General features: G+C 43.7%; 1 protein-coding gene across 1 annotated transcript in view; it reads left to right on the top strand.

The window, feature by feature from the left end:
* The window catches only part of SNX30 (sorting nexin family member 30), a 127,827-nt gene that overhangs the window by 27,995 nt on the left and 78,290 nt on the right, over positions 1 to 21,542 (top strand). The gene's annotated exons all lie outside the window — the stretch shown is intronic.

Below are 21,542 nucleotides of genomic sequence, written 5' to 3'. Positions count from 1 at the left end.
AGCGCAGATCGTAAGTGTTATGAAAGGGCTAGGTACAGGGGCATGATGAGAGCACTGGGGCGGGGGGATTCGCACAGCCCAGACTGGGCAAGTGCTGGTGGGTGGGGAGGTTGGTTGAGAAAGAACACATCTTAGAGCGGATATCTTTGGAGCTGAGTCTTGAAGCACAAACGGGCATTAGCTAGGTGAGTAAGGCATCCCATATAAGGTGCTTGTGGCACTTGGGGGAATTGCTGATGGTCTGAGGATTGGCAGGGAATTGGGTGCCACTGGCACGTGTGATGGGAGGTGGCAAAGGTGTGTTCTCCCTTTAGATTCTCTGCATCCGTGGCCTTGCCTGTGAGGGCTCTAGCTGGTCCTGCGTGCGATGTATTGGCGGGATGTTTAGGTGTCACCTTAGGAGGCTGTGTGAGGGGAAGAGAAGAGTGAGCCTCATTAGCTTCACTGTGGGGAGCTTTTTGTGGATTCTCTTCACTCTCCACCATTCATTTCTCCTTCTGTTTCATATTCTCTTTTTTTCCTTCCCAGTCTGTTGCTCAAGTGAACACATAGAAGAGGGTTATGCTGGGCCAGGCGTGGTGCCGCATGCCTGTAATCCCAGCACTTTGGGAGGCCAAGGTGGGCAGATCACTTGAGGTCAGGAGTTTGAGACCAGCCTGACCAACATGGTGAAACCCATCTCTACTAAAAATGCAAAACTTAGCTAGCCATGGTGGGAGGTGCCTGTAGTCCCAGCTACTTAAGAGGCTGAGGCAGGAGAATTGCTTGAACCTGGGAGGCAGAGGTTGCAATGAGCCAAGATTACTGCACTCTAGCCTGGGTGACACAGTGAGACTGTCTCAAAAAACAAACAAGAGACTTACGTTCATTGCTGAAGGGTGAGGGCAGGTGAAGGAAGGGAGCTGGCGTTGGAGAAGCTACTCCATGCAGGGTGCGCTTGGCTGAGTGCTCCACTAGTTTTCTCTCATTCACACTGTATGAGACAGGCACTTTATTCCTGTTTTACACGTGAGGTAATGGGAGCTCTGAGGGGACACGGGGAATCTCAGCTGGTGAGGAGCAACGGCAGGCTGTCACTGTACCCTGCCAATGCTTTTGACACGTGCTTCTCTCAGGATGTGTGTGCAAGGGCGAGGACCTTGGCCTAGGATGGGGCTGACTGCTGTTAGACTAGAGTGCACTCAGATTCCAGTCTGCAGCTGTGGGGACCAACCTGCTGCTTCTACCTTCTGGAGGAGGCACCTGCTGTTCTAAACAGTGAGCTTTGTTCTGGTGCCACTACTGGGGTGCATGTTTTTGTAGCCTTGCATACACATCTACATTTTTCTGTTTAAACATGTACATGTATGTATATGAGCAGGCAGAATTGGGGTGAGAGGGCATACCCAATCACAGCCAAAAGTCCTTTGGTTAAAAAGGGCATGAACAGAGTTTTGGAGATGGTTTCCTTCAACACTGTGAATGTACTTTAGTGAACTGTATACTTAAAAATCGTTAAGATGGTAAGTTTTATTTTATGTGTATTTTACTATGGTTAAAAAAGAGAGAAAGAAAGTTGTAATTCCTGCTTGGCACAGCCTAAGGAAATCATTCTAGAATCCTCAAAATTTTTAATGTGGGTTTGCTGATGGCAGCTGGAAGGGGATCTTTAAGCCTTCTATTTGCACTTCAGGAAGCTGTTCTCATTGCACCAAAATCCAAGAATGAGTTTTTTGCCTTCTCTATGTGGGCTCCTCCCTTGGCGTGGTAGCGCCATCATGCATAGAATTTAAAATGTTCCTTTCACCTACCATCCGCACAGCATTTGTCTGACTGCCACTTGTGTCTTCTGCTACCTTGGGTGATTTTGAGGACTGTCTGCTTTCCTGGGGCTTGAATTTCACAGTAGATGCAGTTCACTAGGTATAAACATTACCATCTGTCATTAGTCACCACTGACAGAGGAAAAGCACTTGGGTCATTGGAAACAAATGGCTGCGGTAATGTGTTCTGAATCTTTGTCCCCGACTTAGACATTGATGACACTTAGCCATGGCTGAAAATTGAAGGAGGGGATGCCAGTTCTGTTATCAACATTTTCTTTTTAGCTAAGACGATTCATCCCGTCACAGAGTCCCCTAACCATAGTATTGTCATCCAGCCTACATTCTCTCTTGTTTGCAAAGTCCTTCCTTGCTCTTTTGGCACTGAATGGAGCTTTGAAAAAGCCATTTTATTTTGGTGGTGGTGTCCTGAATATTTTTTTAGCGTGTTGTAGTAGAACAATGTGGCTTTGCAATCAGAGGTAATCTTCTTAATCTTTGTCACTTTGGTGGGAGAAACGATATCTTGTTTTCATTTTCATTTTGTTTACTGTTGATGAATGATTATTGTTTACTAGCTATATTTACATAATTCATTTTTGTACTGGAATCTGCCTTTTAAATACTGATTTTTCAAAACTCTTAGTATGTTAAAGCAAACAACCTATTTTCATGTATGTTCAAATCCTTTCCCCAGTTTGTTATTTATATTTTAATCTTTGTTATGTCTTCTTGACATAGAAAAAAAATGCTGTCTATTATGCTTTTCCTCTATGGATTCTGCTTTTGGTTTGGGGTTTAGAAATCCTTCCCAACCACAAGATTTTATATACTGTTCATCAAAATCAGAAATTGGCAGACTAAGGCCAACAGGGTATATCTGTCCAGTTGCCTGTTTTTGTATAGCCCATGGGTTAAGAATGCTTTTTTAATTGTCTTGTTTCATTTTATTAAAACTTTTTTTTGTTGTTGTTGTTTTTTTGTTTTGAGACAGATTCTTGCTCCATTGCCCAGGCTAGAGTGCAGTGACGCGACCTGGGCTCACTGCATTGTCCACCTCTCGGGTTCAAGGGGTTCTCATGCCTCAGCCTCCTGAGAAGCTGGGATTACAGGCACCTGCCACCATGCCTGGCTAATTTTTTTTTTTGGATTTTTAGTAGAGATGGGGTGTTGGTCAGGCTGGTCTTAAACTCCTGAACTCAGGTAATCCGCCCGCCTTGGCCTCATAAAGTGCTGGGATTACAGGCATGAGCCACTGCACCCCGCCCACCATTAGTCTTAAAAGTGATTTTTGGCTGGGCGGGCTGACTCACTCCTGTCATCCCAGCACTTTGGGAGGCCGAGGTGGGTGGATCACGAGGTCAGGAGATCGAGACCATCCTGGCTAACACCGTGAAACCCCGTCTCTACTAAAAATACAAAAAAATTACCCGGGTGTGGTGGCAGGCACCTGTAGTCCCAGCTACTCGGGAGGCTGACGCAGGAGAATGGCATGAACCTGGGAGGCGGAGCTTGCAGTGAGCCGAGATCCTGCCACTGCACTCCAGCCTGGGCAACAAAGCGAGACTCCGTCTCAGGAAAGGAAAAAGAAAGTGATTTTTTACTTTTTTAAGTGGCTGATAAAATAAAAAGAATTATATTCTGTGCCATGTGAAAATTAGTGAAATTGAAATTTCAGTCTTTGTTAGTAAAGGTTTTTTATTTTTATTTTTTTGAGACGGAGTTTCGCTCTTGTTGCCCAGGCTGGAGTGCAATGGCGCAATCTCGGCTCACTGCAACCTCTGCCTTCCGGATTCAAGAGATTCTCCTGCCTCAGCCTCCTGAGTAGCTGGGATTACAGGCATGCGCCACCATGCCAGTTTAATTTTGTATTTTTAGTAGAGATGGGGTTTCACCATGTTGGTCAGGCTGGTCTCTAACTCCTGACCTCAGGTGGTCCGCCTGCCTCAGCTTCCCAAAGTGCTGGGATTACAGACGTGAGCCACCGCGTCCTGCTGTAAAGTTTTATTAGAACATAACCATGTTCATTTGTTTACCTACTGTCTATAGCTGCCTTTGCACTACAACAGCTGACTTGAGTTGTTGCAGAAAAGACACTATGACCACAAACTGTTCCTTAACAAAAAATTTTGCTGACCCCTGATATAAATCATCATGTAGTACTCATTTTTTTAAACCTTTAAATGGCCTGACATTTATTTTTGTGTTGAGCATTAGAGAAACTATTTTCTGCATAGTTAACCAAAAAATCCATCAGCATTTATTGAATAATCTATTCTCTCTTCACTCTTTGAGGTTCCATAGTTATCATGTATTAAAACTCAGATCTGTTCCATCAGTTTAGGGATTGACATGGTGAGTCATCAAGCGATTTGGATGAGAGAGATGTTACTCAAGAGTTCCCTGGAGATGAGATTCCCCTTACCTCCTGCAGTAACACTGAATGTTCAAGCCAGATGTGCCCCTGCACAATGCTGTCTGACCACTCACATTCATTTCTGTAATAAGAGCAGACGCTGGTGGGGTCTTGTTTTATTTTTCCGATTCTGTTGGGGATTGCTGATGGCTAAGTGGAGCTGTGTGTTAATGGTTTCTGGTACTTTGGGTTGGATCTTCTCTGGAGCCAGCTGACTCTTCATCTCCTTTGAGAAGGAAGTGGCTTGATTTATTTCTCTGCCACTGGTGGTTCAGGAGTTTCATTGTTTTAAGAAACACTAATGAAGAATTGCTTACCATCAGGCACTTCTCCAGATGCCACAGATGCAAAGGTGAATGTGGTAGTAGTTGGGGGTTTCTTGTCCGGTAGGTACCTGTTTAATGAAATCTCCGGTGCCATGGAGGCAGATGGTGGAGGATTACCAGCCCCTGCTCTGGAGTCTCCAGGCTGAGTTGTGCCTATGCTTCTTACTAGCTGAATGACTTCGTGTCTTGTAACTTTCCTGGTCTGTAACCTATTCTCTTAATAAAACAGGGATAATAAAATTCCTCCCCTCTGCCACCAAGTTATTTTAAGGGGTAAGTGAGATGTTTAATATGTAAACTGACTTGTACAGTGCCTGGCAGAGAGTATGAACTTAAACATTCAATTTCTTTATCTTCCCTTCCCTTGATTTAGAGCTATATGTATAGACTGCTGTGAAAAGGATGGATTTTGTCTCCAGGTACTTCTTAGCCCCAAGTGTTTGCTTTCTATTTTGGAGTTTTGTTGTGTTTTTGAGTCAACTCATAGTCCAAATTCCTAGGCAATCAACTGGCCACCTTTTGCTCTCTGCCAAGGGTGGGTCCACATGTCCTAAGGCGAACACTCAGGCCAGGTGTCAGAGCCAGGTCACAATGACAGTCTGTGGGCTATTTGTGCAACTGGTCCCCTTAAATGGACTAGGGTCAAGATTCCCCATGTGCATTTCTGTGCTGAGGGCTGCTGGCTTGTGAGAGTGGAAAAAATGGCCTGAATCAGGTATCACTGAAGCAAATTACTGAAGGTGAGTGACCTGTGAGAGGCAGCTGTCACATGGGTAAGAATATGTTAAAGTGTACCCAGTGACCTTGGTTTGAGCCTTTGCTGAACACAGTGATTTCAGTAGGACTTCACCTCATATCCTAAGGATGGGCTCTGTAGATGGCACCCAGGGCTGTTGAACTTGGGTTTATTCAATTTTGCTAGAATGATAGCAGTTTCTGATCCTCTGTAATTTACCTGTATTTGAAACGTGATTCCTCCTGGTGTGGCCAGACTGTTTTTTTCCACCTAGGAAACATTCATCAGAGTATCCCAGGCCATATGACCTTGGCGTTGACAACACCTCTCATCTGCCCTTGCCTCTCCTGGCACCTACCCCCTAGGTTAGGTACTTCTGGGAGAGGGGTACCTGGACAGTTAGCGGCTCCCCAACCGCTCCGTCTCGTGTCTTCTGTGTTTCCCTCTTTATTTTTTCTGCATGCTTTTTTTCTGAAGTCTTTTTGTAAAATGTGTTCATGATTGCCGTTTTCTGCTTAACAGCTTAGCTGTTACCTGTGGGGTGCACCTCAGATTGTTAAGCCTGCTATTTAAGATTCCCTCGGATTCTGGAGCTAATCCACTTTCCAGGCCTTATTTCCTGCTGCTTCCCCTGGAACAGCTCATGTCCATTCAGGATGACTGGTCCCCTGCCCATGCCTTCTTTTTTGCCTTCTGCACTTCACCCGTTGGCAATTTTGCTTATGTGGTGTTCCGTGCCAGGAACGCCTTTCTCTTCCATTGAGCAGCTCCTCAGAGTTTATAGAGGACTTTAACATACATTCCCGATAATCTCCATGCAGCCTAGCCTGGGCTGGGTTTTGCTGTTTTCCAGTGAACGTCAGTAGGTTTAAGTGGTTTTCTTATGACCTCATAGCGGGCAGGAGAACTAGAATTTAAACCCAGGTCTTCTGCCGTCCTGCCAAGCCCAGGTCACACCTCCCTCTCTGAAGCCTTCCTCGGAGAACAGAATTATTCTGGCTTTCTTCTCAGCTGTAGTACACAGGTCACCTAAACCAGATTCCTCAAGTAAATTCCTTATTGGCTCCCTTTCCTCCACGTCTAGAATAACACCTAGCAGTCCGTGGGAGCTTGCTAAGTGTTTGGAAGAATACATGAGCAAATAGATTTTGCTTTCCATATCTTCTAATACGTGGTTTGGGGGAGTATAGCACCATGTTAATTAGGCTGCTTAAAACTCCTGTGTGTTGGAAAACATCAATGTTTTGGTCTATAGAATAAATAGGGAGTGATTATTTTGTCCCACTCTTTCTGCCATCTCAGAAACATAATTATTTCATTACTTGAAGAAAGTTGCTTACAACACATTTAACTGTATAATATTTTAGGAATGTAATTTTTTTTTTTGGACACATGACTTCACTCTGTCACCCGGGGTGGAATACGGTAATGTGATCACAGCTCCCTGCAGCCTCGACCTCCTGGGCTTAAGCGATCCTCCCACCTCATCCTCCTGAGTAGCTGGGACTACAGGTGTGTACTACCATGCCTGGCTAAGTTTTTTTTTTTTTTTTTTTTTTTTTTGGAGATGGAATCTCGCTCTGTCACCCAGGCTGTGGCACAATCTCGGCTCACTGCAACCTCTGTCTCCCTGGTTCAAGCGATTCTCATGCCTCAGCCTCCTGAGTAGCTGGGATTACAGGCATTTGCCACCACGCCCAGCTAATTTTTGTATTTTTTGTAGAGATGGGGTTTTGCCATCTTGGCCTGGCTGGTCTCAAACTCCTGGCCTCAAGTGATCTGCCTGCCTCAGCCTACCAAAGTGCTGGGATTACAGGCATGAGCCACCACGCCTGGCCATGCCTGGCTAAGGTTTTAATTTTTTTGTAGAGACAGGATTTTGCATAGGTTGTTGATCTTGAACTCCTGGGCTCAAGCAGTCCTCCCACCTTGGCCTCCCAAAGTGCTAGGATTACTTGCCAGCCTAGGAATGTCATTTTTAGCTAAATTTTGCCTAGCAACAGCTATGCTTAGGAGAAGCTTTGAGGAAAGCCACCTCTCCCTTAATCTGTCAGCACCCTCTTCCACAGTAACCTCAACTAAATAATAATATTCTTCATCTGATGGTTTTCTGTATTGTATGTGAAGTGGAAAGAAAAGCATCTTTAGAAATCCTTACAGCTTATTGATCTCTTGTGTATTGGCTTCAAGATAAGCCCCCAAGCCTCTCCATACAGATGGATACCCTGTAGTTGCTGCTGTACTAACATGTAGGAGCTGTCTCTTGTTTTTTTTTTTTTTTTTTTTTTTTTTGAGACAAAGTCTCACCCTGTCACCCAGGCTGGAATGCAGTGGCACCATCTTGGCCTTGACCTCCTGGGCTTAGGTGATCCTCCCACCTCAGCCTCCTGAGTAGCTGGGACTATAGCTGTGCACCACCATACTCTGTTAATCTTTTGTATTTTTTTGCAGAGATGGGGTTTTGTTGTATTGCCCAGGCTGGTCTCGAACTCCTGGACTCAAGTGATCTGCCCGCCATGGCCTCCCAAAGTGCTGGGATTATGGTCCTGAGCCACCCTGCCTGGCCTCTTGTCTCTTTTCTGACTTCATTTTACACCTCATAGTTTACAGCTAAGTAAGGCTATAAGAGTTTTTTTCCCTCATTCATTCCTTCACTTTCTTCCTTCATCTGTGTCTGTCCCTCTCGTAGTAGTGCATGGCCCTTGTTTGCAGAACTCATTTCTGTCTCTGAACTCAGAATGCCCATGTGAGAGGGCAAGACCATGATCAGTATTAAATTTAAGGCCCTTTTCTTTTATATCTCTCCTTGACTTTTTTTTTTTTTTTTTTTTTAAACTTTTGAGATGGGTTTCCACCATGTTGCCCAGGCTCATCTCGAACTTGCCGGCTCAAGCAATCCACCCACCTTGGCCTCCTGTAGTGCTAGGATTACAGGTGTGAGACACCATACCTTGCCCCTTTTGCCATTTTTTTTTTTTTTTTTTAACTTTCCTTACCTGTCCTTGTCTGGTTACTTAGGTGTGAAATTCCTTTGAGCCATTTTGGTTTAGAATACCCGCTTCCTGTTTTTTCTCTTATTCTTTAATGTTTTAACTATGATCAGACTCTTGGTTCAGGGCCTTTTTCTTTTCCAGTGAGTACACTAACCATGGGAATACAAATCACCCACATTCGGTCTGAGTCACGTCAGTGGGAATGTGGGAATTCCATCTGGGGCAGCCAGGTAGCCAGTCAGGTGGAGCTCCAGCCTGGAAGGCCATCTGTACTTTTGGGTTGTAGGCGGGCACACTTCAGGATTCTAAAAAGATGCTGTGGGGAAACTGTGTCTCAGGCCTTGAAAAGTTCCACAGAAAAACATCTCTTCTAGCTGCTTTGTGGTGAGATGCAGATCTGAATCAATACAACATTGTTGAGTGCCACAACACTAGTACCGTGCAGGGAGAACCTGTTCTGTATGGGGAGAAAAAAATGAAGTGAAAACACTGTGGAAGGAAGTCTGACCTATTTGAATGTAGTCACACGTTTCCTTCTCATTTAGCACATCCTCTTGTGTTCATTTTAGGTTTGGGTTGAGGGTTTAAGGACAGCACCCAGCCTTATATGTAGGGTGTGGGTGTCACAAATCATTAAATGTGGAAGTACTGTACTAGAGGGCAGTTTGAATTTGGGTTGCTCCAGGAGGTCAAAATGTGTTTCTGTTTCCTCTTTTTAGTTTAGAGAGACAGTTTAGAATCTGAAGTGATTTTTTTTCGCTCCCTAGGTATTTTTGAGGTTCTAATAATTATAGGTCCTCTCCCAAGAAGCTTAGATGTAACATCTAAGCTCCCAAGAAGATTGACATTTGCATGTGCACATGCAAGTGTTGATGCATAATTTTTGGCCCCCAGGGTGCCTGTGGGTTTCAGAGAGACAGTCCCTACTGTAGAGGAATGGTGAATTTTCGGTAATTTTTGAGTCAAGGATGGTTTGTTTTTTGTTTTTTGTTTTGTTTTTTTAAAGACAGAGTCTCGCTCTGTTGCCCAGGGTAGAGTGCAGTGGCACGATCTTGGCTCACTGCAACCTCTGCCTCCTGGGTTCAAGCAATTCTTCTGTCTTAGCCTCCTGAGTAGCTGGGACTACAGACACGTGCCACCACGCCTGGCTAATTTTTTTTTTTTTTTTTTGTATGTTTAGTAGAAACAGGGTTTCACCATATTAATCAGGCTGGTCTCAAACTCCTGAACTTGGGGGATCCACCCAAGGCAAAGACACTTTTAGTCTTGCTAAAACTACAAGGCTTTTGCAGCACATCTGAGAAGTGTGGGCTGTAAGAGTGGGTTAACAGTAGCCACTTGGCACCTGCTGTTGGGAGTTGAGTCCTGCCCTGTTCCTCACTTGAGTTTTTTTTTTTTTTTTTTTTTTTTTTTGTCCTTGAGAAGGTTTGGGCTGGGGTGATGATTAATCAACAAGCACATACTCAGCTCCGTATGATATATTGTTTCCTCCTGGCCTTTGTTCTGAAAACCCTAAATGCCCTTTTCTTGGACTTTCCTTAGGCACCTGACTTGTTAGGTCACATGCCGAGTGCACTCCGCGTGTGTAGTACCATGTCAGATGGTAGCACAGAAACATGTCGATGAGAACCAGGCTTTGTGAGATAAACAGATGGTACAGTTAGGAGGAATTGGGCGAAGGGTAGGAAAGGAACTGTTGTTTATGAAGGGGTCATTCTAGGCATCTTCTTCCTACCTAAGAGGAACGCCTGGATTGTGGTGTAGCACAGCCCTACCTGGGCTCCTCACACACCACTCGAGGGACCTCATGCCTGTTACGTATAAGACTTTTCCTTATGTGTAATAGAGACAACCTGGATGATCTCTGGGGGTGGTTCTACACCCTAGACCCTTGTGTGATTTTGGTGCAGAAGTTTCAGTGGAGGAATACCTTCCTTAGCTTTATAAATTTTCATTTGGCAAGATCCTGAGAATGAGGGTCAAAGTGGGCAGAAAAGGGAGCAGGATATTGCAGGATTTTTTTTTTCTTTCTTTCTTGAGGCAGGGTCTTGCTCTGTGACTCAGGCTGGAGTGCAGTGGCATGATCTCGGCTTACCACAGCCTCAACCTCCTGGGCTTTTAGGTGATCCTCCCACCTCACACTCCCCAGTAGGTGGGACCACAGGCATGCGCCACCATGCCCAGCTGATTTGTGTATTTTTTGTAGCAATAGAGTTTCACTGTATTGCCCAGGCTGGTATCAAACTCCTGGGCTCAAGCAGTCCTCCTGCCTTGGCTTCCCAAAATGTTGGGATTCCATGAGTGTGCCACTGCACCTGGCCCCAAGAGCAGGATTTTAGGTCAAGTTGTGTTGTGTCTGTGCTCTCTGGGAAGGTGAATTCTGTCTTTGTAGGAAGCTGTCTACTTGGACTGTTGAGTCCTCCGGGTGGCATGCATATCCTTGACCACCAGCAGAGGCAGAATTTTTGTGTTGGGGATCTTAGTTATTGTTAGGAACAGGCTCTCGGAAATGCCTCTCATCCTTGATTGTTGGGGATTTCTCAGCCTGGAATGTCCTGGCCAAGGTCTTCCCCAGCCTTGTTTTTCCATTTGGCAAGTCTGCTTACTCTTCTCAAGTTGCCCCCATCAATTCATGGAGCTCTGTTCATAAACAATATTGCATTGCATCAGAGTTAGAGGTCTCGTGTCCATATCCTCAACTAAAGTTATTTAGATGCTATATCCTGTTTTGTTTGGTAGCATTGCATTGGGACTTTGGCCTTGTGTATTTGGTGTTTAGTTTGTGCTTGAAATACTGGATCTTTCTTAGAAGGAATGAACTGGAATCATGTATAATAAATGCAGCTGAGAGTTGGGGAAAATCTTGGCTCCTAAGAATCCTAAGAATGTCTGGAGAAGTGAATGTTAGTCTGGAGATTCTTAGAAAAATCTATTAACAGACACTGGCAACTTTGCCAAGGAATGTGGACTTGGGCTCTTTAATTTTGACTTTATGATCTTGTTAAGAGGTGTTCTTTTGCATCAGGCCAATGGGTGGAATGTGCTTGAAGGGCAGGTTTTCTAATAGAAAACCTATGAAAAACATTTTCAGTTTCTGAAGAACTTTAGCAACAAAACTTTGAAACAGGCGATCTCTTAAACCATATCTAAAGAAAAAGTCTTGCTTTATAAGAAATGGTCCTGAATCTAAAGTAGAAACACGTAAAAGTGTTCAGGAGGATACTAACTTAGAAACCATAGGCTGTGGGCCTTGAGCACTTGGAGATACTTGTACAAGCAACCTTGGAGTTTTTGGAGAATATTTGAAATGGGAATTCCTGGGCTGTGTGGCAAGGAAAACTGAACTTCCTACTAATAAGCAAGTAGCAGCACAGAATTTGAGACATACTGTTAATAGTTAAGATACATTTGAATAACTCTCCAAAAAAAAAAAAACCAAAAGAGAAATCTCTATGTCTTAGTATTCCCTACTTTTTATATCATTGTGTCCTATCTAGATTGTTAAAAATTATGCAGACATTTTGATGGTTATATGTACTAGTCAGCTTTGCTGTGGTAATAACTCCAAAAATGCAAAGGTGTGCAACAAACATGAATTTCTAGGTCATGTTGTGTGTCAGTGGCTGTGAATCAGCTTCTCTGGCCCTCTCCTGCAAGTCTTCCCCTTCCAAAGGAGCAGTCCCTGTTTGGGACACACTGCTTTCAAAGTCGAGGAGCAAGGGAGCTGGTGGAAGCATGCGTTGACTCTTAAAGGATCTGCTCTGATCCGATGTACATTCATGTACCGGTGGCCAGAGCAAGTCACGTGTCCCAGGCCGAAGTCAGTGTGGTGGGGAGTTGTCTTCCTGTGGGAAGTCACTTGGCAATAAGAAGAATATATGATCCTTTTAAAGGAAGGGAAGATCATAATTGTGAACACGAATGCAATCTACCACTTCTTTCCCAGAACACTTGGTAAATATAGCAGTTCAAGTTTACCATTTAAAAATGCTTTAAACACATTTTCTCCCTATTATGTGTATTAAAAATTTTAGATAATTTGAGAGGAGCCTGACCTATTGCCATGAAGTGATGTGGCAGATCACTGTATGAGTTCAAGTATTCTTCGCTGTATTATTGCAGTACCTAGACTTTCCAGAATGGTTTTGAATTATGGCAAATACTTTATATCTGAATGTAGTGGACTTGCCTTTGTGATTTAAAAGGTTTATTCATTTTTAAAATATGTCCACTACATTTTTGACGGTTTTATTGTTATTGGAGATAATTTACAGAGCATGAAATTCACCATTTTAAAGTATATAATTGTGAGTATATATTCACAAGGTTGTGCAGCCATCATCACTATCTAATTTTAGAGTATTTTGTCACCCCAAAAAGAAATTTGGTCTTTATTAAGCTGACTCTCCCTGTTCCCCCTACCTGTAGCCTCTGGCAACCAAGTCTGCTCTCTGTCTCTCAGGATTTTGCCTGTTTTGACATTTCATATAAATGGAATTATGTAGCATATGGCTTTTCTCATCTGGCTTCGTTCACTTAGTAATGTCTTCAAGATTAATTGCTGATGTTTTCTGATAGATATTTTTAAACATATTTAGGAACTTTTTTTTTTTTTTGAGATGAAGCCTTGCTCTGTCGCCAGACTGGAGTGCAGTGGCGCAATCGCACTGTTCACTGCGACCTCCGCTTCCTGGGTTCAAGCGATTCTCCTGCCTCAGCCTCCCAAGTAGCTGAGACTACAGGTGCGCGCCACTATGCCCAGCTAATTTTTGTGTTTTTAGTGGAGATGGGGTTTCAGCATGTTGGCCAGGATGGTTTCAATCTTTGACCTCGTGATCCACCCGTCTTGGCCTCTCAAAGTACTGGGATTACAGGCGTGAGCCACTGCACCCGGCCGGGAACTTTGTTTTTACTTCTTAATTTTACTTAGAGATTTAAATGGAATGGCTAATACGAGTGATACCAGTAAGTATTTTTGGTAGTTTTGCACATAAGTATCTTCGACAATGGTTATATATAGAATCAGTTAATGTAATAAATTGTATTGGTAAATTTCCTAATGTTAAATCATTCTTGCTTTCCTGGAATACATTTGACTTGATCCTGGTGTATGTTTTTTTTCCCAAAAATTCTTTTAGTTTACTATTAGCTGTTACTTTATTAATGATGTTTATACTCTTACTCAGTTTTCTTTTTTGTCCTCATATTTTGATACCAGATATAGATAGTCATCATGAAATGATTTGAACGGTTTCTCCATTTTAAAATTATGTCTTAGAATATTTGAATAAAGTAGAACTCATTCTTTGAAGGTTCATGAATGCTCACTGTAAAACACTTGGGACCCAGCTTACCTCTTAGTGGATGCTCTGTGACAACAGTTTTGTGGTTATTTATCTGTTTAGGTTTTTTACCTCTATTTAATTTCACTTTGATCACATAATTTTTCCTAGAAAGCCAGCTAGCTCATATAGATGTCCAAATTTGTTTGCATAGTTATTCATAGCACAACCTTTTAATTTACAATCATACATAGACGCAACTTCTGAATAGTTGTTGTCTGTTCCCTTTTTCCATTTTCCTCTTTTTTTATTTTTTATTGAGACAGCATCTCACTCTGTTGCCCAGGCTGGAGTGCAATAGTGCAATCTCTGCTCACTGCCGCCTCCGCTTCCCGGGTTCAATCAAGTCTCATGCCTCAGCCTCCCGAGTAGCTGTGACTACAGGCTTGAGCCACCACACCTGGCTAACTTTTTGTATTTTTACTAGAGACAGGGTTTCACCATACTGCCCGGGCTGGTCTTGAGCTCCTGGGCTCAAGCAGTCCACCTGCCTTGGTCTCCCGAAGTGCTGGGATTATAGGTGTGAGGCCACTACACCTGGGCCATTTTCCTCTTTCTATATTGGTCAGATTTCCTAAGTTTTAGTTTATCTGATTCATCTTTTAGAAGAATTAAATTTTGCTTTTGTTTATAACTTTTGTTCTTTTCTGTTTTAATTTATGCTTTCATTTTTAAATTATCTTTCCACTTTCTTTAGGCTTTTTTTTTTTCTTTTTCTTTTAATGGGACCACAGAGTAAGTCTGGCCTAAAGGGTTCTGTTTTATGGACTTCATCTTTGTCAAATGCATGTTTATCTGTTATTGAGGACTCTTGCTTTTTTGTGTTTCGGTTTTCTTGGTTCTGAGTGATGAGCTAATGCTATTTTGACTTGTTTTTATGGTTTACTTGCCTCGGATGAGGTAATAATTCAGGCCTGCTATTTGTCCCCATCAGAACAAGTGAATTATTGGATCCCCTGTGTTTCTACTTGATGTTGTTAGCATTGTCTTAGATCCATAGATTACTCGTTATCTGTCAGATGGGAAAGAAGCCTGGCTTTCTCTTGTTTCAGCTGCTCCCCACATCTCAGTAGAGCCCAGTGCCCCCAGCATTTGCAGTCTGGCCTGCTTTGGGTTTGTTGGACACACCCCAGGGCAGCCAACCCAGATGCCTTCATGTTCCTATGAGCTGCTGCTTCCATTTCTACCCATCATGGGGGGGAGAAGGCCATGTGGGCAGGGTGCCCTCTGCTGGTGGCCCACACTTGGTGTATTTGTCTGTGCTTGGCATCCCCTTGGTCACAGTCACAGCAGCCAACACCTTGGTGGTCCTGGTTTGCCCCACTGCCGAACCTTCCATGTCCTCTAGTCCCCACTGACAATCATACTTTCAAATTAGGGTGCATGTAAAGGAGGTTCAAGAACATTTTCTACTTATTAGGTAACCTCAATAACCTGAAGTAACTTCGGTGACATAGATTAGATTCCTCTTAGTTCTTTTTTCAGTTGTGGCCCAGGTGGAGCTAGTAGACAGACAACCTTTGAAACCTTTGGCATTTGGATGGCACCCTTTCCTTGTTTCCAGTATTGACGTGTCTCCAGTCACTGTTTTTCTTGTTCTTTTTACCTCCACTGTTTATTTATTTTTTTCTTTCATTCTCTAGGTTAAATTAGTATCTGGAGGGTGGAAAAAGGGAGAAAGCAGAGGCTTGTGTTCAACTCACTGAGTTTATCTAGAGGTCTGGCTTTCTAATTTTTTAAACGAGTGTGTCACATTACACATACAAACATGATCGCTTCCTGGTTATTGAGCCTTTGGGATTTTTCTAGGTTTTACTCTGTGTTCTTTGTATCATGAACATCTTTGAACAGAACATTTTTGAGATTGTCCCTTTGAGTTTATTCTCGAAAGTGGGCTTAGCTTTAATTTTACAACAAAATCAACAATCAAGAATATTCAGTTTGTATAGAATATATTCATTCTTTTTTTTTTTTTTTGAGATAGAGTCTTGCTCTTGTCACCCAGGCTGGAGCGCAGTGGTGCAATCTCGGCTTACTGCAACCTCCACCTCCCAGGTTCAAGCAGTTCTCCTGCCTCAGCCTCCTGAGTAGCTGGGATTACAGGCGTGTGCCACCACCCCTGGCTAGTTTTTGTGTTTTTAGTAGAGATGGGGTTTCACCATGTTGGTCAGGCTGGTCTTGAACTCCTGACCTCGTGATCCACCCGCCTCGGCCTCCCAAAGTGCTGGGATTACAGGCTTGAGCCACCGTGCCCGGTCGACATGTTCGTTCTTTAAGCATCTGCCCTGTACCTGGCACGAGGGAGGTAAATTAAGACAAGTAACATACAGTCTGTGTATTCAGAAGAGCCATCATTTTAGCCTTAATGTAAAGACACCTTGACAGGCTTTGTCATGCTCCTCTGAGACTAGATCATTCACTTGCCCACATTCCTCCAATAGAATAAAAAAGAGAAATTAGATTGTTTTAGCATGACTTGTTTTTATTAAAACTATATTGGCTCCCAGTATATACCACTCTCTTTTCATAAATCATATGTTCAATGTAATATAAAATTTTGCCAGTGATTTATGTTAATTTAATATTCTGTCTTGTGGCTGGCTGACCATAATGGTGTATCTTAAAATTGAAATTCTTTGAAACAGAGGAGTTTGTAAGGCAACCTCACTCTGCATCTGTCTTCCTAGGGTAAAGTAAAAGGGGGAAGGAGGAAGAAATGCTCTTATAATGGAAACTTACAAGTGAAAATTGGTATTTTGCTACAATGGGGAGTTTTCATTATTAATCAACTATGTAGTTGTAACTCTTCACGAAGGCTATTCTGGATATCCTTTGTTATAGTAAAATCATTAAGAAAATATATTTGAGGCCCCAACTGTGAGTCTCAATGCAATTTTAATTTGCAGCAGCATTTATTGTGTGTCTGCTATGAACCCAGCCTCAGAGTTTATAAAAGGATGCAAGAATACTTAGAAGTACGTGTGTGTGTGTGTGTGTGTGAGAGAGTGAATAGTGATGTAGCACCTGCCATGTACCAGACACTATTCCAACTGCTTCCATATACTAACTAACTCAATCTCACTACACCTATTTTATAAATGAGGACAATGGGGGCTTAGATTAAGAAGCTTGCTTAAGTTGCACTGCTACTAATTAGTGGTACTGGGATTCAGAACTGGGCAGTCTGGCTCAGGTTAGCCTCAGTTACTTGTCATTCCACAGACATTTATTGCGTACTTTTGATAGGCAAGGGATTGAATTTGATCATTTCTAAGATTCATTCATTCATGAAATACTTACTGAGAACCTACCATGGGCCAGAGTAGCATGGTCTCTGCTCTTAGGGAATTTGTAGACTAGTGGGGAATCAGTCAGTCAATAAATATATAATACATTTTCAAACAGTGATAAGTCCTGTAAAGAAAATAAAGCCAGAGAAGGGGCTAGAGAGAGATGGAGGGATGCAGAGTTATTTTAGATTTTATGAGCTGAGGGGGTGTCTCTGAGTAGATGTCATTTGAGGAGAAACCTGTCTGAGGAGAGAAGCCAGCCATGGGGGGGGATCTGGAGGGAGAAGAGTGCTCCAGGTAGAGGGAGCAGCAAGTGCAAAGGTCCTGATGTCAGAATGAGCCGGCACAGTGCGTGGGCCAGTTATGGAAGACCGTTGTTTCTAGAGCTGGGGAGAGTGTTGGTGGTGAGGTCAGAGAACAGGTAAGGGCCAGGTCACTTTTGGCTCTTGCAGATTATGGGAGGGAGTTTCGATTTTCTTCTGAATGTCAGGGGATATCTTTGGGACTTTTGAGTAGGGGAGTGGTGTGTTTTGATTTATGATTATTATTTGTTTTAGAGACAGGGTCTTGTTGTGTTCCCCAAGCAGGAGTATAGTGGCATAGTCACAGCTCATTGCAGCCTCAGTCTCCCGGGCTCAAGAGATCCTTCCGCCTCAGCCTCCCAAGTATCCGGGACCACCAGCGAGTGCCACCATGACTGACTAATTTTTAAAATTTTTGTAGAGACAAGGTCTCTTCATGTTTCCCAGGCTGGTCTCTAACTCCTGGGCTCAAGTGATCCTCCCACTGCCTCATTCTCCCAAAGTGCTGGGATAACAGGCATGAGCCACCACGCTTGGCCTGATTTAAATTTTTAAAGGAGAACTCTGGCTACAGCATGGAGAACAGACTATGGGGTGGCAAAAACAAAGCAGGAGGCTTTTGTGTTGAGCCAAGGAATTCCCTCTCCTGGAGGGAACTGTTGGTCATAATGGTGATAAAAGTTGGTCGTAAAGGTGCTGCCACCAGCCGATACCTGCTGTTGAGCTCAAATCTCTGTGTCGCAAACCGCACTGCTGGAGGATGCTGATGGAGAAGCAGCCTGTGTCATTCAGTTCGCCTCACCCTCTGCCCAGGCCTCCTGAGATGCACATGCTTTCCCTCCACATTCATTGCTCATGGGGACCCTGTCTTGAAGGGAGTCATTTTGGGATAAACTTGTATTAAAACTCTAAGGAAGAAAAAGTTAACTTTCCCTGAGTGACTTTAAAAACAGAAGCTTCGGTCCGGCACGGTGGCTCACGCCTATAATCCCAGCCCTTTGGAAGGCCGACACAGGTATATCACGAGGTCAGAAGTTCAAGACCAGCCTGGCCAATATGATGAAACCCTGTCTCTACTAAAAATACAAAAATTAGCCGGGTGTGGTGGTATACACCTGTAGTCCCAGCTACTTGGGAGGCTGAGGCAGGAGAATCACTTGAACCCAGAAAGCAGAGGTTGCGCTGAGCCAAGATCACACCACTGCACTCTAGCCTGGGCGATAGAGCAAGACTCTGCGTTGAAACAACGACAACAAAAACCCTAGAAGCTTCATATTCACTTAAAGGATTTATGGCCAGAGAATAGACATGAGAGACAGCTTAGGGATGGAAAAAGACACACAAAAGGGATTCTGCGTGGGAAGAAACCCTGGCCTAAGAACCAGACACCTGGATTCAACCTTTGGCATAGCAGATGCCAGTGTCTGTGCATCTGGGCGAGTTACTTAACTTTTTTGAGTCTGCTTCCATGTCAGTAGAGATGATACCTGTATTTCTAACCTCACGAGGCTGTCATGGGGTATGGTGAAGTAAGACTGGGAAGCACTGTGTATGGCTGTGTTATCTCCATCTAAGGTGGCATTGTCACTGGTTAGGAGATTACAGACCCCAGTAGCCTGTCTGCTATTCTCATGTCTCACGTAACATTCCAAGGAACACCCTGGGATGAGGACTGGGGGGTTTCCCATGGTTGCGTAGTCCTAGGAGAGAAGAATCTGGAGTATGCGACAAGATCTGATTGATTGACTCTCCCCTCCCTCACCCCCAACAACTGGTTCGAGAACTAGCTTCATACTGTCTGGCTAAGACATTTCAGATCTTTATGTGAGCTGTTCCTGGAAGGTTATTGGCTGAGGTTCCCAGGGCAAATGTTAGGGGAGTTGGCTTGAAGTCACTACCCGACCTGGGGAGACAGATAATCACACACACGCATGCACACACATGATGAGCAAGGCACAGTTGCAGTCACTGGGGACTCACGGTGTTTGTGGATAAGTCTGACATATAAATAAATGATTAAAACTACAAAATGCTTCGGTGGAGGTGTCTTCAAAGTATTGAGAAGGGTGTGAGTAATTCTACCAGGGAGTGGGTCAAGGAAAGTGTTAAAGGAGAGGGGATTCAAGCAGATTTCTGGAAGATATTTGGAGATTGCTATGTACAACAAACAGATGGGGGACTTTTCCAGCAAAGATAAGGGGCATGAAACCACTGGGTGGTTCCTGGGAACTGGTCCCTTGGATGTGGAAGGCGGTGGTAAGAAAGGAGGCTGCTGAGATCAGGCTAGGCCGGATTGTGGGAAACCACTGTCTGAGCTGATTTTGGCATCTCTGCCTTAAGATTGTGAATTCTTTTCTTTTCTTTCTTTCTTTTTTTTGAGACGGAGTCTCGCTCTGTCGCCCAGGCTGGAGTGCAGTGGCCGGATCTCAGCTCACTGCAAGCTCCGCCTCCCGTGTTCACGGCATTCTCCTGCCTCAGCCTCCCGAGTAGCTGGGACTACAGGCGCCCACCACCTCGCCCGGCTAATTTTTTGTATTTTTTAGTAGAGATGGGGTTTCACCGAGTTAGCCAGGATGGTCTCGATCTCCTGACCTCAGCCTCCCAAAGTGCTGGGATTACAGGCATGAGTCACTGCACCCGGCCATGAATTCTTTTCTTTTGTGCAGTGTCTATCCACTGACAGAGCTATTCTAAGGCCTGGTGTGCTAGTGTTGATAAAATGTAAAGGAGGGCCCCTGTGAGGCCTAGTGTGGCATCCTGCCTGAGGTCAGTGTTTAAATGTTAACTGAAATGACCAAGACATGATGTTTATCCTGGAGTTCCAGAGAAGACGTTGTCCCCGTACAAATCCCCAGACACGGGGGTGTGGACACCGTGTGTCCTGTGGTACCAGTACATTGCAAAAGCAGTCCCATCAGTGGCTGCTGCTGTAGTTCTCTCTGCAGTCATGTCCACACTGAGAGGGGCTGCTGAAGGTGTGACGTCCCAGCTGATGAGCTTGTCCATCTGCCCTGTAGTCAGAAGCATAGCAGTAGAGAAGTGGAGGGGGTAGGTCTATTGCCATGAGTACCTTCTGTGAAAATGGTACCCTTTTAGTAATTACAGTTTTTTTGATATTACATAAGTATGTGATTAAATGATCTGTGGTCAGTGGAAATGGGAGTTGAAGGTGCCTTTTCTGTGTACTTTCCATTACCCCCCCAAGTTGGGTGACATCGCCCTTGACTCCAGGCCATGCTTCTTCCCTCTGCCGTGTCCCATTGCTCTTTCCAGATGTCCCATCATCAGCTACAGCTCATGGATGTGACTGCTAGGTTAACCTCTAATTTCCTGTACGTTCTCTTACATGGTGGCTAGGTCATAACTCACCTGCAGAGCTCCAAGAGGAGAGAATATGAGGAAAGCACCCTCTGCTCCTCACCCTGTGATCTGATGGCCCACAGGTCACCAAGGCTCTTCCCAAGATGTCATGTCACTTTCTTGCCATATTCTTTGGTCTCTGTCTCCCAGTTATTCCAAGGTGACATTCAGAGGCCTTGACATCTGCTGCTAGGCAGGGCTCTGTTCTGTTACCAAACCTTCAAACTAAACAAGATAACTAACTAGGCCTTGTCAGTTTCACAGCCATTTTTTTAATATTGTAGGGACATAATTTATTAATTGGCTTCTTCCTAAGACCTAAAGAGTGAGGTCTGTAATTTTAAAAACCTATCCTTCCCTTCCTTTCTTGGCATTTGCCCCACTGACCACCCTCCTACCCACTACTGTCTTTTAAAAACATTGTGGAAAATTTTAAGCATATAGAAAAGGGAGGAGAATTGTATAATGAACTTGCAAGTACCAGCTTCAACGGTGATCAACCTGGGCATCTTGTATCATTTATATCCCCACCTACTCATCCTTAATTATTTTGAATCAAATGCCATTTTATTTTATTCATAAATATTTTAGTATATAATTTTAAAAGATGAAAATTTTGTAAAATCATACTTCCATTGACATACCCAGTGATTCCTTAATATCGATATTCAGATTTCCCTAAATATCTCAAAATCTTTATCTTTTTGTATCTTGTTTTAATGGAATTGGTTGATCTCTTAAGTTTCTTTACATCTATAGGTGCTTGCTCTCTCTTTTCTTTCTTTCTTTTTTTTTTTTTTTGAGATGGAGTCTTGCTCTGTTGCCCAGGCTGGAGTGCGGTGGTGTGATCCCGGCTCACTGCAACCTCTGCCTCCCAGGTTCTAGCAATTCTCCTGCTTCAGCCCCCCGAGTAGCTGGGATTACAGGCTCACGCCACTATGCCTAGCTAATATTTGTATTTTTTTTTTTTTTTTT

This window comes from Piliocolobus tephrosceles, chromosome 14, assembly GCF_002776525.5.
Source record: "Piliocolobus tephrosceles isolate RC106 chromosome 14, ASM277652v3, whole genome shotgun sequence".
NCBI classification, from domain to species: domain Eukaryota; kingdom Metazoa; phylum Chordata; class Mammalia; order Primates; family Cercopithecidae; genus Piliocolobus; species Piliocolobus tephrosceles.
Note: the sequence above shows the minus strand (reverse complement) of the source record. Positions and strands in the feature narration are given on the sequence as shown.